Raw genomic sequence first — 15,116 nt, forward strand, 5'->3', positions numbered from 1 at the left:
CTAGTGATCACCCAATCAGGCATCGTGCCTTCTCCTGCTCTACCATCCTCAGCACTTGGCTTCTGAGAGTTTCCTGCTAGCTGCTTCAAGATGACAGGAGGAGAAAGAGCAGGCAAGGTGTCTTCTCTCTATAAAGTTGTTCCACATGTAACAAACCATTTAGGCATGCACTTCATTGGCACTGATTATATTCACAGTGTTGTGAAATCATTAGCACTATTTCCAAAAATTTTTAATATTGTTAAAGGGTTGTAAAAGAGGACAATAAAAAGAATATGCCACAGACTGTACGTTGCTCTCTAAGTCTAAAATATTTACTACCTGGGCCATTACATAAAAAGTTTGCAGATACTTGCTCTAGACTCAAATATCTGTCTAAAACAAATGCCCTTTGGGCAAAAAGACTCCAAAAATCTGATCCACCTCTTAGTTCTGTGGACCCTGGATAGGATTTGTTTGTTCGCTTTACAAAAGGTTGTTTTTTAACAGAGATTATATGTTCACAGCAAAAAATGAGAGGAAACTATGGAGATTTCCCATATACCTTCTCTCTCCCAAAATGCATAACCTTCCCTATTATTAATATATCCCACCAGAGTAGGACATTTGTTACAACTGATGAACGTACACTGATACTTCATAACCTCAAAAGAATTCATAATTTACTCTAGAATTCATCTTGTTATTGCACGTTCTGTGGGTTTGGACAAACGTATAATAACATGTATACATCATTATTTATCATACGGAGTATTTAAAATTAACCACATATCAAAACTGGTAGTTCAGTTCAGTTGCTCAGTCATGTTCGACTCTATGTGACCCCATGAATCACAGCACGCCAGGCCTCCCTGTCCATCACCATCTCCCGGAGTTCACTCAGACTCACATCCATTGAGTCAGTGATGCAATCCAGCCATCTCATCCTCTGTTGTCTCCTTCTCCTCCTGCCCCCAATCCCTCCCAGCATCAGAGTCTTTTCCAATGAGTCAACTCTTCACATGAGGTGGCCAAAGTACTGGAGCTTCAGCTTTAGCATCATTTCCTCCAAAGAAATCCCAGGGCTGATCTCCTTCAGAATGGACTGGTTGGATCTCCTTGCAGTCCAAGGGACTCTCAAGAGTCTTCTCCAACACCACAGTTCAAAAGCATCAATTCTTCGGTGCTCAGCCTTCTTCACAGTCCAACTCTCACATAGCCTTGACTAGATTGGACCTTAGTTGGCAAAGTAATGTCTCTGCTTTTGAATATGCTATCTAGGTTGGTCATAACTTTTCTTCCAAGGAGTAAGTGTCTTTTAATTTCTTGGCTGCAGTGATTTTGGAGCCCCCCAAAATAAAGTCTGACACTGTTTCCACTGTTTCCCCATCTATTTCCCATGAAGTGATGGGACCGGATGCCATGATCTTCATTTTCTGAATGTTGAGCCTTAAGCCAACTTTTTCACACCCCACGAACAGTATGAAAAGGCAAAATGATAGGATACTGAAAGAGGAACTCCCCAGGTCAGTAGGTACCCAACATGTTACTGGAGATCAAAACTGGTAAGAGCATGCTAAATTGCTTCAGTCATGTCCGATTCTTTGAGATGCTATGGACTGTAGCCCACCAGGTGCCTCTATGGGATTTTCCAGACAAGAATACTGGAGTGGGTTGCCGTGCTCTCCTTCAGGGGATCTTCCTGACCCAGGGATCAAACCCATGTCTCTTACATGGATGCAGCCAAAGAAGCATTCAGAGAATCATACACCTAAATGCATTCACTAGAAAACAAAACAAAACCTTGAGATAAGTACAATTATTTTTATTTTTAAAACACTAGAAAAGGAGCAGAAAAATCACCATCCTCTTCCAAGTTGAACGGCAGAATCAATAATGATAAAAGTAGAGGACTTTCAGTTAAGGTACTGGAAAATCATTACTCAGAAAACCTCATACTGCTTATAGCTAAAAATGTTTACTAAATTACTTTATGGATTTTCTTGGAAAGTATAAAATAATTGACACCTCGTGAGAAATTATCAGAAAAAGTATAAGGGAAAACAAAGCAAAGATTCCAGAAATAAAGGCAGAGGCCAGAAATTATTTTGCTTTATGAGTGTTTATCAATTCTAAAGTTTTAAAATTTGTGTTTAGGCCCATAAAATTTTAGGAGGCAAAATAGTCATCAAAATCCATGGTATGTACAAGATGGGGAGTATAATGTATATTTTAGTGTAGACTTCCTCCACAGTAATTAACAAGATGGACTTCTTAAGTAAGACAATGGTCATAGTCAGGTGACAATGGGAAATGCAAGCCTTGAAACTGGTGTCAAACTGTCCTGACTAGTAAAACATTTGTACATCCTCTCCAGACACAGCTTTCTCTTCCTAGACCTCAAATCACTTCTCCAAATAAATTTTAAAGAATAATGAGCAACAGAAAGTTAGAACTATCTCAGCATTTCAGAACACAAGATTTTAAGAGCAAGAGTCAACTGACAAAAATTGAATGGAAAACCATCTCCTGGAGCTTGCTCAAACTCATGTCCATTGAGTCGGTGAGGCCATCCAACCATCTCGTCCTGTGTCATCCCCCTCTCTTCCTGCCTTCTATCTTTCCCAGCATCAGGGTCTTTTCAAATGAGTCGGCTCTTCGCATAGGTGGCCAAAGTATTTGAGTTTCAGTATCAGTCCTTCCAATGAATATTCAGGACTGATTTCCTTTAGGATGGATGGTTTGATCTCCTTGCAGTCCAAGGGACTCTCCAGAGTCTTCTCCAACCCCACAGTTCAAAAGTATGGTCTACCTCTCTCATCCATACATGATTACTGGAAAAACCACAGTTTTAACTACACAGACACTTGTTGGCAAAGTAATGTCTCTGCTGTCTAGGTTGGTCATAGCTTATTTTCCAAGGAGCAAGTGTCTTTTAATTTCATGGTTGCAGTCACCATCTGCAGTAATTTTGGAGCTCAAGAAAACAATGTGTCCCTGTTTCCATTGTTTCCCCATCTATTTGCCATTAAGTGATAAGACTGGGTGCCATGATCTTAGTTTTTTGAATGTTGAGTTTTAAGCCAACTTTTTCACTCTCTTCTTTCACTTTCATCAAGAAGTTCTTTAGTTCCTCTTTGCTTTCTGCCATAAGGGTGGTGTCATCTGCGTATCTGAGGTTATTGATATTTCTCTCAGCAATCTTAATTCTAACTTGTACTTCATCAGTAGTAATTATGAAAATAATGCAAATCAAAAGATAATATTCTTTTCTTCATTAGCTTTGGGAAAGTTTTAAAATGTTGATAATAGATTGGAATAGTGTTGGAAAAATTAGCATTCTCAGACACTATTGATGGTGCTGAATATTGTTATTCCAAAAGTGTGTTTGCCAATATCTCTCAGAATTTAAAACTCATACATGACACAGTAATTTCATTTCTAAATTTCTTTCTATATATTCACACCAAAGTATGCCAAGGTAATTACATCAACATTCTTTGCATTATTATATATAAAAGACAAAGCTAGAACTGCCCAGATATTCATCATAGGAAAATGGTCAAATCTATCATCATACTCCTGTTCATTAGCTTTCTAAAGTAGCCATAAGAAGGAATGAGATAGAATTGAATGTCTTGATATGCAAGGAAATCAAAGCACTTTTAATATGAAAAATCAGGGAGCAAAATAGAGGCAAATTATACTGTGATACAAAAAATTGTATACATTTTTAAGTGAATCTATTTTTTTAGAGTAATACATGAAAAATGTTAACTGTGATCACCTCTGAGGAGAAGAACCAGGAGTCTGAGGGAGAAGGAAAACTTTTACTTATTGTTTTTTGTTTGTTTGTTTGTTTAATTTTTATTTTTACTTTATTTTACTTTACAATACTGTATTGGTTTTGCCATACATTGACATGAATCCACCACAGGTGTACATGAGTTCCCAAACATGAACCCCCCTCCCACCTCCCTCCCCATATCATCTCTCTGGATCCTCCCCGTGCACCAGCCCCAAGCATCCTGTATCCTGCATCAAACATAGACTGGCGATTCGTTTCTTACATGATAGTATACATGTTTCAATGCCATTCTCCAAAATCATCCCACCCTCGCCCTCTCCCTCAGAGTCCAAAAGTCTGCTCTACACATCTGTGTCTTTTTTGCTGTCTTGCATACAGGGTCGTCATTGCCATCTTTCTAAATTCCATATATATGTGTTAGTATACTGTATTGGTGTTTGTCTTTCTGGCTTACTTCACTCTGTATAATCGGCTCCAGTTTCATCCATCTCATCAGAACTGATTCGAATGTATTCTTTTTAATGGCTGAGTGATACTCCATTGTGTATATGTACCACAGCTTTCTTATCCATTCATCTGCTGATGGACATCTAGGTTGTTTCCATGTCCTGGCCATTATAAACAGTGTTGTGATGAACATTGGGGTACACGTGTCTCTTTCTATTCTGGTTTCCTCGGTGTGTATGCTCAGCAGTGGGATTGCTGGGTCATAAGGCAGTTCTATTTGCAATTTTTTAAGGAGTCTCCACACTGTTCTCCATAGTGGCTGTACTAGTTTGCATTCCCACCAATAGTGCAAGAGGGTTCCCTTTTCTCCATACCCTCTCCAGCATTTATTGCTTGTAGACTTTTGGATCACAGCCATTCTGACTGGTGTGAAGTGGTACCTCATTGTGGTCTTGATTTGCATTTCTCTAATAATGAGTGATGTTGAGCATCTTTTCACGTGTTTGTTAGCCATCCGTATGTCTTCCTTTACTTATTGTTTATACCGGTTTGCTTTTTAAAAAATATATATGTGTGTATTCGAATGCTGCTGTTCATGGGGTCACAAAGAGTAGGACACGACTGAGCAACTGAACTGAACTGATTAATATATATATCTCATTTTAAGAAATTAAAACATTTATTTTAAACAATCATGTTAAATTTTAATTCTTAATAATTTCACAGATAGTTTTAACTAATTTATTTATGTGAAACAATTTATTTAAAACTATGAAAACCCTAACTTCCCTCTTAAATAATCCTGTGGAGACAAACTCAAGCAAGTGTCACTCTATCCTCAGGGTCTATGTGCTCCTTGGGGACAGAAATATAAGAGCTCAGAGTCTGTAATGATTCTTGAACTTCTTTCACTGCAAACTTGCAATCATTACATTTACAGAAATCTCAGGTTAGATAACACTTAGTGTTTTTCTTCAGGAAACAAGAGTAGAGCTTTTTAATTGTTCAACTGGTGGAAAGTATACAATCTGCTTATTCAACATTTTTATATTCTCCCCAGTGACTAGGCTTTCAATCTGTTCTTTATTAACTTTTATTGGCTCCTAATTTGAAATGTTATCTCTTTTTTAAGGTTATACTTCCTTTAATCAAGAAAACTATACCAATGTTTCTATGCTGAACTAGAAATTAATTTTGTGGTTTATGAAAAATTATGTAGATATTGTCTCCATTTAGGTTTTCTTTGTTTTTAATGTGAGTATTTTTCCCTCTAAAAATCTACTTTTGCAAAGCCAGTCTTTATCATTGTTCTGAGTGAAATGATACGGTGACTCTAATTTGAGCTGATTCCTGTAAGCAAGAAAAAGATTACCATACACCCAAATCAGCAGTCTGGTCCTGTCCTGCAGCCCCGCCCCCCAACACCCACCAAATAACTCCCTTTTCAGCCTTATGCCTCTGGGTGTGGTATTCTGATTTTCACTGTTACCGCTTACAGCCTTGGGCTTCAGTGGTACAAAAACAGTTTCCCAAATGATTTCCAAACTCAATCCACCCTTCAGTAATTACATTTGTAGATAATGGAAAAGAAACCATTAACTCAGAGTGCTTTTAAGTCATAATTAATTGCACATGCAAATGCGCTGCTGAATTTGGATGCTCAGTTAGACAGCTAATTGCATCGAAAATGAAAATGTGCCCTTAAACTGACGACCGTGGGCCAGGCCCACCTGTGTGCATCTTCTTGCTTAAACAAGCAGATATCCTTTCTCCATACAATTGTAGGTATGGAAAGGGGTGAGGGGAGGGAAGTACCACCTGCAGAAAGCGGAAGACGTAGCCAATCATAACTGTCACACAGTCTATTTCAAACCGGAGCCTCTGAAGATGAAGCGCCCTGGGGATCCCAGGAGTTTTAGGTGTTCTTTGGAAGGACTGATGTGGAAGCTGAAACTTCAGTACTTTGGCCACCTCATGCAAAGAGTTGACTCACTGGAAAAGACTCTGATGCTGGGAGGGATAGGGGGTGGGAGGAAAAGGGGACGACAGAGGATGAGATGGGTGGATGGCATCACCGACTCGATGGACATGAGTTTGAGTGAACTCCGGGAGATGGTGATGGACAGGGAGGCCTGGCGTGCTGCGATTCATGGGGTCGCAGAGAGTTGGACACGACTGAGCAACTGAACTGAACTGAACTGAAAAACATTCAACTCCTTTATGGAAATGCTGTGCTTATACAATAGTTCTTTCTTTGAAAGCACAGGAGATGTTTTCTCATGAGCCTTTAACTCCCTGTAGTACCTTGAAGCTTCTGTGATAAGAAGCTAGTGGTTCAGTTAGAAAATTTAAATGATTACAACCAACATTATTACTAATAGATAGGCTGCCTTATATTTGTATAACAAGGGCAATATAATATTTTACATATATTTGCTCATCACATCACAATTCCATGAGATAAATGGGAAATGTACATCTATGCACATGTTAAGCACAGTAAGCTATGATTCAGAAAAGTGAAGTGATTTATTTCCTCACAAAGTCAATAACAGGAAAGAAACTGCCCTATTTTAGGACAGCCTGGTGGTCTTTCGTGAAAATGGGAGTGAGTGCTAAAAATATATGTTGCAAAATAAATTAGCCTAAAATCTCTAGCATGCTAAGATAAATTTAAAAATTTGAGATGATTTTGTCAGTTAAAGCATAGGCAAACTTAAGAGCAAAAGTAGTATGTTAGGCAGAATAATGGCCCCACAGAGATACCCATGTGGAACCTCTAACCTGTGAACATGTTAAGTGTGCTCAGTCGAGTCCAACTCTGTGACCTCATGGACTGTAGCCCACTAGGCTTCTATGTCCATAGGATTTTCCCCTCCAGAATATTGGGGTGGGTTGCCATTTCTTACTCCAGGGGATCTTCCTGGCCCAGGGCTCAAACCCGAGAATCCTGTGTCTCCTGCCTGGCAGGCAGCTTCTTTACCTCTAAGCCACTGGGGAAGCGCTGCGAGCATGTCAGGTTACGCTGAAAAGAGAAATTAAGGTTGCTGATGAGCTCATCTTTAAATAGGACCTTAAAATAAGTCCTAGATGATATGATGGACCCAGTGTAATCACAAGAGTCCTTAACAGTGGAAAAGGGAGATGAATGGAGTCAGAGACAGACATGACTGTGAGTTATGTCTCATAGTCACAAACAGATACAACACTGCTGGGTTCGAAAATGGAGAAAAGAAGCTGTGAGCAGGGAATACGGGAGACTTCAGGGAACTGGAAGAGGCAAGGAGATCCATTTGCTCCTCAGACCCCCCCGAAAGGAACATAGCCCTGCTGACATCCCGATGTGAGCCTAGTGACATCCGTGTCAGAGTTCTGACCTCTAGAATTGTAAGATAGAAACTTGTACTATTTTAAGCCAGTTACCTCACAGTAATTAGTTATGGAAGCAAATTTAAAACTAACACAACTTGTGTCTAAAACGTACACAGCTGAACTGCAAACAAATGCTTGTAGGATAAATGAAAGATGTCTCCTAAGCGCTGTGACTCTGTCAGGGTGACATAACTACACGTGGCATTTGCCTCTCAATCCATCTCACTCCATTAGTTCTCAGAAACCATCCCTGACCTTTTTCTGAGGGTTTCTCTCATTTATTGAAATCGCTGGTTAGAAGAGATTCACAAGCCCTTGTTTTGCAAAGACAATTGTTTCTGTTTTTCATTTTATCCAAATAATACGTGTCAGGCTCTGTCAGTGGAGGTCCACTGCATACTGAAATAAACTACTTTGATGGCTGACTCTCCAATTCTCTTTTAAACCCCAGATGTGGTATGTTGAATTGATTTCTCACTTATTTTTGAGAGATGTGAAATGTGACATAAAGCTTTGCTTGAGGATATAAGTAGGGTAAAAGAAGCCTGATTTGCTTTCAGTTAGATTGAATTGCAACTTGAAATTAACAGCTATCATTGTCAGAGTAAAACTTGGAGAAAAAATAGAATTACTTTGATTCTAAGACAGCTTCTGTATGTCAACATTTTAGAAATCAACAGTCATCATAGGGTCAAGGGTATCTTAGCATTATTTTCACCAGGTGGATGTAGACAACTTGATGATGACTGTTCTTTTTTGTCAGCACTTCCATTAATTTACTGATATGTACATTGTCTCCTACTGCAGATGAAGTTTAATTGGTATTGAATGTAAGTTGGCATGGAAGCAAAAAGACACAGGCACAGTACAGCAAGGCGTAAACTTGCTCTTAGTGACACAAATATTCATTACTGGTGGAATAACTAAAATTTTACATTTTTTTAAAGCAGAGCAAAAACCAAGGACTTAAGAGATAAAATATTGACAAGTAATGAAGCTATACTATGCTTTTCTAATGAGATATGTACAAAAGGATTGAAAGATGAGGGAGGGAATAAACTGGGAGTTTGGGACTGACATACACACACTACTGTATTTAAAATAGATAACCAACATAACCAGCAAGGTGCTACTATATAGCACAGAGGACTCTGCTCAGTACTGTGTAATAACCTATATGGGAAAAGAGTTTGAGAAAGAATAGATATATGTACATGTATAACTGAGTCACTTTACTGTATGCCTGAAATTACGCAACCTAGTAAATCAATTATACTCTAGTACAAAACTTAAAAATTAAGAAAAAATAAAGGATTGTTTCATTAGATTCTAAGCAATGTAATTGAAAGTAGAAGAAATTGACAAGTGTCTCAGAAAAGATGGAAGAAATTTCAGGGCAATGAGAGGATTGTGCAGTACTTGTATTAAATCATTGCTTCATAATTTTATCATCAGCATTCTTCTTTTCCAGTAATAAAATCATTGATATTTCAGATTAGGTTAAAAATAACAAGTAGAAAAATGAAGGAATAAAATGGGTGGTTTATTTTATATTTTGCTCCTGTAGCATGATACAGAGGCAATTTTGAATAATAGAATATGGAAAAGGAAAGGTAAGTTTTCTGAACTTTTATTCTGATCCATGGGCTTCCTAAGTGGCTCAGAAGTAAAGAATCTGCCTACCAAGCAGGAAACATGGGCTCGATCCCTGGGTGGGGAAGATTCCCTGGAGAAGGAAATTGCAACCCACTCCAGTATTCTTTCCTGAAGATCCCTTGTACAGAGGAGCCTGGTGGGCTAAAGCCCATGGGGTCAGAAAGAGCCTGATATGACTTAGCCACTAAAACAACATTCTGATCTATAAAATGCTGGTAGCTCAGTTGGTAAAGAATCTCTGCAATGCAGGAGACCCCAGTTCAATTCCTGAGTCGGGAAGGTCCCCTGGAGAAGGGATAGGCTACCCACTCCAATATTCTTGGGCTTCCCTGGTGGTTCAGCTGGTAAAAAATCCACCTGTGATGTGGGAGACTTGAGTTCAATCCCTGAGTTGGGAAGATCTCCCAGAGAAGGGAACAGCTGCCCACTCCAGAACTGTGGCCTGGAGAATTCCATAGACTGTAGAGTCCCACAGCATTGCAAAGAGTCCGACACAACTGAGTGACTTTCACTTTCTGTAAGGATTAAAGTAGTTTTTCATCTACTTCTCTTATAACCAAAGGGAATGTTTATAGGTCAATTGTCGGGTAACTTCTAAGGATTTAGAGTCGAGAGACCGGAGTTCAGTTTCTTCCTTTGCCTGTCACAGTGCGATCTTACGCTTACATGCTAACTTCTCAGTTCCTGTGGTAGTCAGCCTCCAAGATGACCCTCAGTGAGCCCTGTGTAATCCCCTCCCTCACTGGACCAGGTTTCACCTGTGTGACCAATGATGGTTGGCAGTAATGATGTTAGATCACTTTGGAGATTAGGTTATAAAGATGGTGGCTTCTGCTATAGGCAGCATGTGTCTTTGGAGAAACCTGCTTCCTTGCCTTGATGATGCTCAGGCTATGGAGAAGCCTATATGTAAGACACTTCAGGCTTTCAGACAATAGCCCGCAAGGATCTGAGGGTTCCAGCCAATAGCAATTAGGGCGAGTCTTCTCAGAAGTAGAGCCCGGGATTCCAATCAAGGCTTTATAATATAGTGCAAACCCTCGAATATCCTGAATCAGAAATATCCAACTAAGCCACTGTGGGATTCCAGAGTCTCAGAAATTGTGAGATAATACTTGTTTGTTGCTTTAATCCAGTAAATTTTTAGATAATTATCTGTACGGTAACTACTAACTGTGTGTGCTTAGTCACTCGTGTCCGACTCTTTGCACCCCTGTGGACTGTAGTCCAACAGACTCCTCTGTCCGTGGGATTCTCCAGGCAAGAATACTGGCATGGGTTGCCATGCTCTCCTCCAGGGGATCTTCCCAACCCACGATTGAACCCGGGTCTCCTGCATTGCAGGTGGTTTCTTTACCTTCTGATCCCAGTCTTTTATTGGTCTCCCCAGGTGGTGCTAGTGGAAAAGAACCAGCCTGCCAATGCAGGAGACATAGGACACATGGTTTCGAAACCTGGATCAGGAAGATCCCCTGGAGAAGGAAATGGCAACCCACTCCAATATTCTTGCCTAGAAAATTCCATGGACAGAGAAACCTCGTGGGCTACAGCCTATTGGGTTGAAAAGAGCTGGACATGACTTAGCGACTCAGCAACAACAACAAACAGTCTTTTATCTAAAAATAACTGAGCATAATACACACGTCACAGAGTTTGGGGAGGATGAAAAGAGAACTTGCTGTAAAGTAGAAAGTGTCGATACAATGCTAATTATTGTATTATCTTGCTTGTCCCTTTACCACACTTTGTGTAACCTGGGTGCTCTTAGGATTCTCCCTAATTCTAAATAAGCCACTAAGAAATATTGTGCTGGGGGTCCCAGACCACCCTCAGGTTCAGTGAGTTGCTAGATGGACTCACAGAACTCAGATGTTGTTACACTCATGGTTATGGTTTATTACAGTGAAAGGATACAGATTAAAAAGCGCAAAGGTAGAAGGTATATAAGGCAGTTCAGCAAAGCCTGGATGACTAATCACAGGCAGCAGAGCACAAGGGTTAGAGCTAAAGGAGTATATCCAAAGTGGGGTCAGGTTTGGGCTTTTCTCGTGGCTCAGCTGGTAAAGAATCTGCCTGCAATGCAGGAGACCTGGATTTGATCCTTAGGTTGGGAAGATCCCTGGAGAAGGGAAAGGCTACCCACTCCAGTATTCTGGCCTGGAGAATTCCATGGATTGTGTAGTCCATGGGGTTGCAAAGAGTGGGATACGACTTAGTGACTTTCACTTTCACTTGTTCTTCTCTGTTACAATTTCCAGACCCCTTTTTCCTTGATCTGCTGACAAATCCACATGCCTGATATCGGGGATAATCTCATTACATATAAGTGAATGAGAATTTTTATTTACACCAAACGATAGAAGGACGTGGCCTTATATCTTGAGATAATCTGCTTTGCATTTGAAGGTTTCTTTCCTCTGTCTCTATTTATTTCCTCTGATTTCTCCTGCCCTTAGGTAGGTCCCTATGAAGGATTGTATTAGGGTAAGGAAACTGGCTTGTAGTCAGAAGCCCTACATTGCCCCACATAAGATTTATTTATAAAGGAGAGTCTCTATCCACCTTGTGGATTCCTGGTCCATAAACATAGCCTTTGTATCACATCTTTCTTGCCATTAGCCACAAAAATCCCTTTTATGAGCTACACAAAGAATACAAGGCTATCCCTGTAAGCCAGACTTATATATGGATGTAGAAAGAGATCAGGCAGAGACTGACTGGCTCAGCTCCAGTCCAGCCTGCGTGAAACCTCCCAAGCAGCTGCATGGCTCACGGGCAGCTGTCCCCCAGCAGGAGGAGGAGTTCATGCCCACGGTGCTACGTGCCCATCAGAGGTTCACCTTCTGGCACCCATTCCAGCAATGTCTCTTTGTCTGGGCAGAGAGGGAATCCCTTCCAGAGCATTGGGTCAAGCAAATTTAAAGCAACTGCAGCTGTTTTCACAAATGAGCAATCACAATATCAGAAAATTCCAATGGCTTAAAATGAAATATATCATTTGTTGGAAAGAGGTGGCCACTTTGAGCTTCTAGAGGGCCCTTGAGCATCCATCTTTAAGAGCTCATCTCATCTTCCCTGTCCACATGCTTCATCAGAAGTTGTTCACTTAGCTACTGGGTTCCTGTTTCAGATATGGACATGCTCTCCATTCTCTGATAATATACCTTCTCTGAGACCCCAAAGTTCCTAGTAGAACAATTCTTAATACCCGAGGTGATTCAATGCTTGATTGGAGGTACCGCAGGGAAACAGAATACTGTGATAAATTAAGCTACTCCTCACCTCATCTTAGAGGAATGCACTTCCCAGAAATACCTGGCAAAGCTCAGTCACCAACGCTTTAAAGGAAAGCTCTGGATACTTGAGAAGGAAGAAAACAGTTGACAGAATGATGGTTAAGAGGCTTGAGTGTGTGCCTGCATGCTGAAGTACCTTCAGTTGTGTCTGACTTCTTGCCACCCCATGGACTGTAGCCTGCCAGGCTTCTCTGTCCATGAGATTCTCCAGGCAAGAACACTGGAGTGGTAGCCATGCCCTCCTCCAGGGGATCTTCATTGAACCCACATCTCTTAGGTCTCCTGCCTTGGCAGGTGGGTTCTTTACCCCTAGTGCCTCCTGGGAAGCTCTTAGAGGCTTGAGTAGAGTCAGCATATGTCCCAGTTATAAACAGATTCTTCTGTTTTTAAGTGTCGCCCTGGAATGATTATTAAAAGCACCTCTTTAAATCTAAAAAGTATCCTGGATTGGATGGTAAATTCTGTAGTGGCCCTTAACTTAACTGGCAGCTGACCCTACATGGTCACCCTCAAAGAACTGGAAGCACATGGAGGACTCTGAGGAGCAGCAGAGGTGTGTGGTTCAGAAATTTCCTGAATGTCCCATGAGGGGTTATGGACAAGTGCATTTGAAACTGCAGAAAGAATTCTGACTGAGAAGACACAATTAAATGGAGCAATTAGGAGGTCACTGGTGACTTCCAGGCAGAGGCTTTAGAGCAAAGCAGAGGCAGAGGTTGCAATTTCAGTGGAAAGGGGAGTGAGTCAGAGATCTGTGCTGGCCACTTACATTTTAAAAAAATGTGATAGTTAAATGAAGGAAAGGAGTAAAAAATGGGGCAATTATATAAATGAATTGATCCTAAAAAAAGAGAAACAGAAATGCAAAAGGCTCTGAAACATATGAAAAAATGCTTAACATAAAGAGGTAATTGAAGTTAGAATTATGCTGCAATGTCATTTTTCAACCGTCACATTGGCAATGGAAAGAGGGAAAACGCACATACTAGGAGTAGAGAATAAATTAGTCTGAGTGGAGGACGGCTTGGCAATAGGCAGGAATATATAAAATGAATATTCCATTTGACCTGGAGAGTTCTAATTTCAGAAATTTTCCTGCAGATATTCTTGTGTAAGTGTAGAATGAGTTTACATGAGGGTATTTATTATAGAATTCTTTGTAATATCAAAATATTGGAAATAACCTAATGTCTTTTTATAGGGAACTGGATAAATAATAAAAAAAAATGTTGACTGCTTACCAAGTATACTATAATACCAAGATACTATTTTAAGTGTTTTATTTGTGTTGATTCTTTTATTTCCTCTCAGTAAAACTGAGAGCTCAGATGACTATTATTCTCCTTTTATAGATGAGAGAACTGGGACACAGAAAAGTAAGTAACTTGCCCAGGGACATGCAGCTAGTAAATGGTACAGCTGGGATTTGAACTCAGAGTTCAGTCTCATAACCACTGTTGTAGACATACCTTGGTCTATTAAAATAACAACAACAACAAAAAGGGGTCTTTTATTGTTGCTTTTCCAAAAATTGAGGTAGACCTATATATGGGCTTCCCTGGTGGCTCAGACAGTAAAGGATTTGCCTGCTGGTGCAAAATACTCAGGTTCTAACCCTGGGTCAGGAAGATCCCCTGGAGAAAGGAATGGCTAACCACTCCAGTATTTTTGCCTGGAGAATTCCACGGACAGAGGAGCCTGGCTACAAGTCCATGGGGTTGCAGAGAGTCGAACACAATTGAGCAACTAACACTTTCAGTTTCAGACCTATATTTACTTACATAAAATAATCTCTGAAGCAAAGTTTTAAGTGAAAAAAGGATGGTGCAAAACCCTGTATTTTCAGAGGTAGAGAACAAGTATATGGACACTGAGGAGAGGGGGGTGGGATGAACTGGGAGATTACGATAGACATATATTCACGATTGGTACTGTGTATAAAACAGATGACTAAGGAGAGCCTGGTGCAAAGCACAGGGAATCCCACTCAGTGCTTTGTGGTGCCCTAAATGCACAACTGCACTCATCTCGCACACTAGCAAAGCACTGCTCAAAATTCTCCAAGCCAGGCTTCAGCAATACGTGAACCGTGAACTTCCAGATGTTCAAGCTGGATTTAGAAAAGGCAGAGGAACCAGAGATCAAATTACCAACATCTGCTGGATCATAGGAAAAAACCAAGAGAATTCCAGAAAAACATCTATGTCTACTTCATTAACTATGCTAAAGCCTTTGACTGTGTGGATCACAACAAACTGTGGAAAATTCTTCAAGAGATGGGAAAACCAGACCACCTGACCTGCCTCATGAGAAATCAGTATGCAGGTCAAGAAGCAAGTTAGAACTGGCATAGAACAACAGACTGGTTCAAAACTGGTGAAGGAGTGTGTCAAGACTGTATATTGTCACTCTGCTTATTTAACTTCTATGCAGAGTACATCTTGTGAAATGCTGGGCTGGATGAAGCACAGCCTGGAATCAAGATTGCCAGGAAAAATATTAATAACCTGTGATATGCAGATGATACCACTCTTATGGCAGAAAGTAAACAGGAAGTA

Source organism: Capra hircus, chromosome 17 (assembly GCF_001704415.2).
Source record: "Capra hircus breed San Clemente chromosome 17, ASM170441v1, whole genome shotgun sequence".
Taxonomy (NCBI): Eukaryota; Metazoa; Chordata; class Mammalia; order Artiodactyla; family Bovidae; genus Capra; species Capra hircus.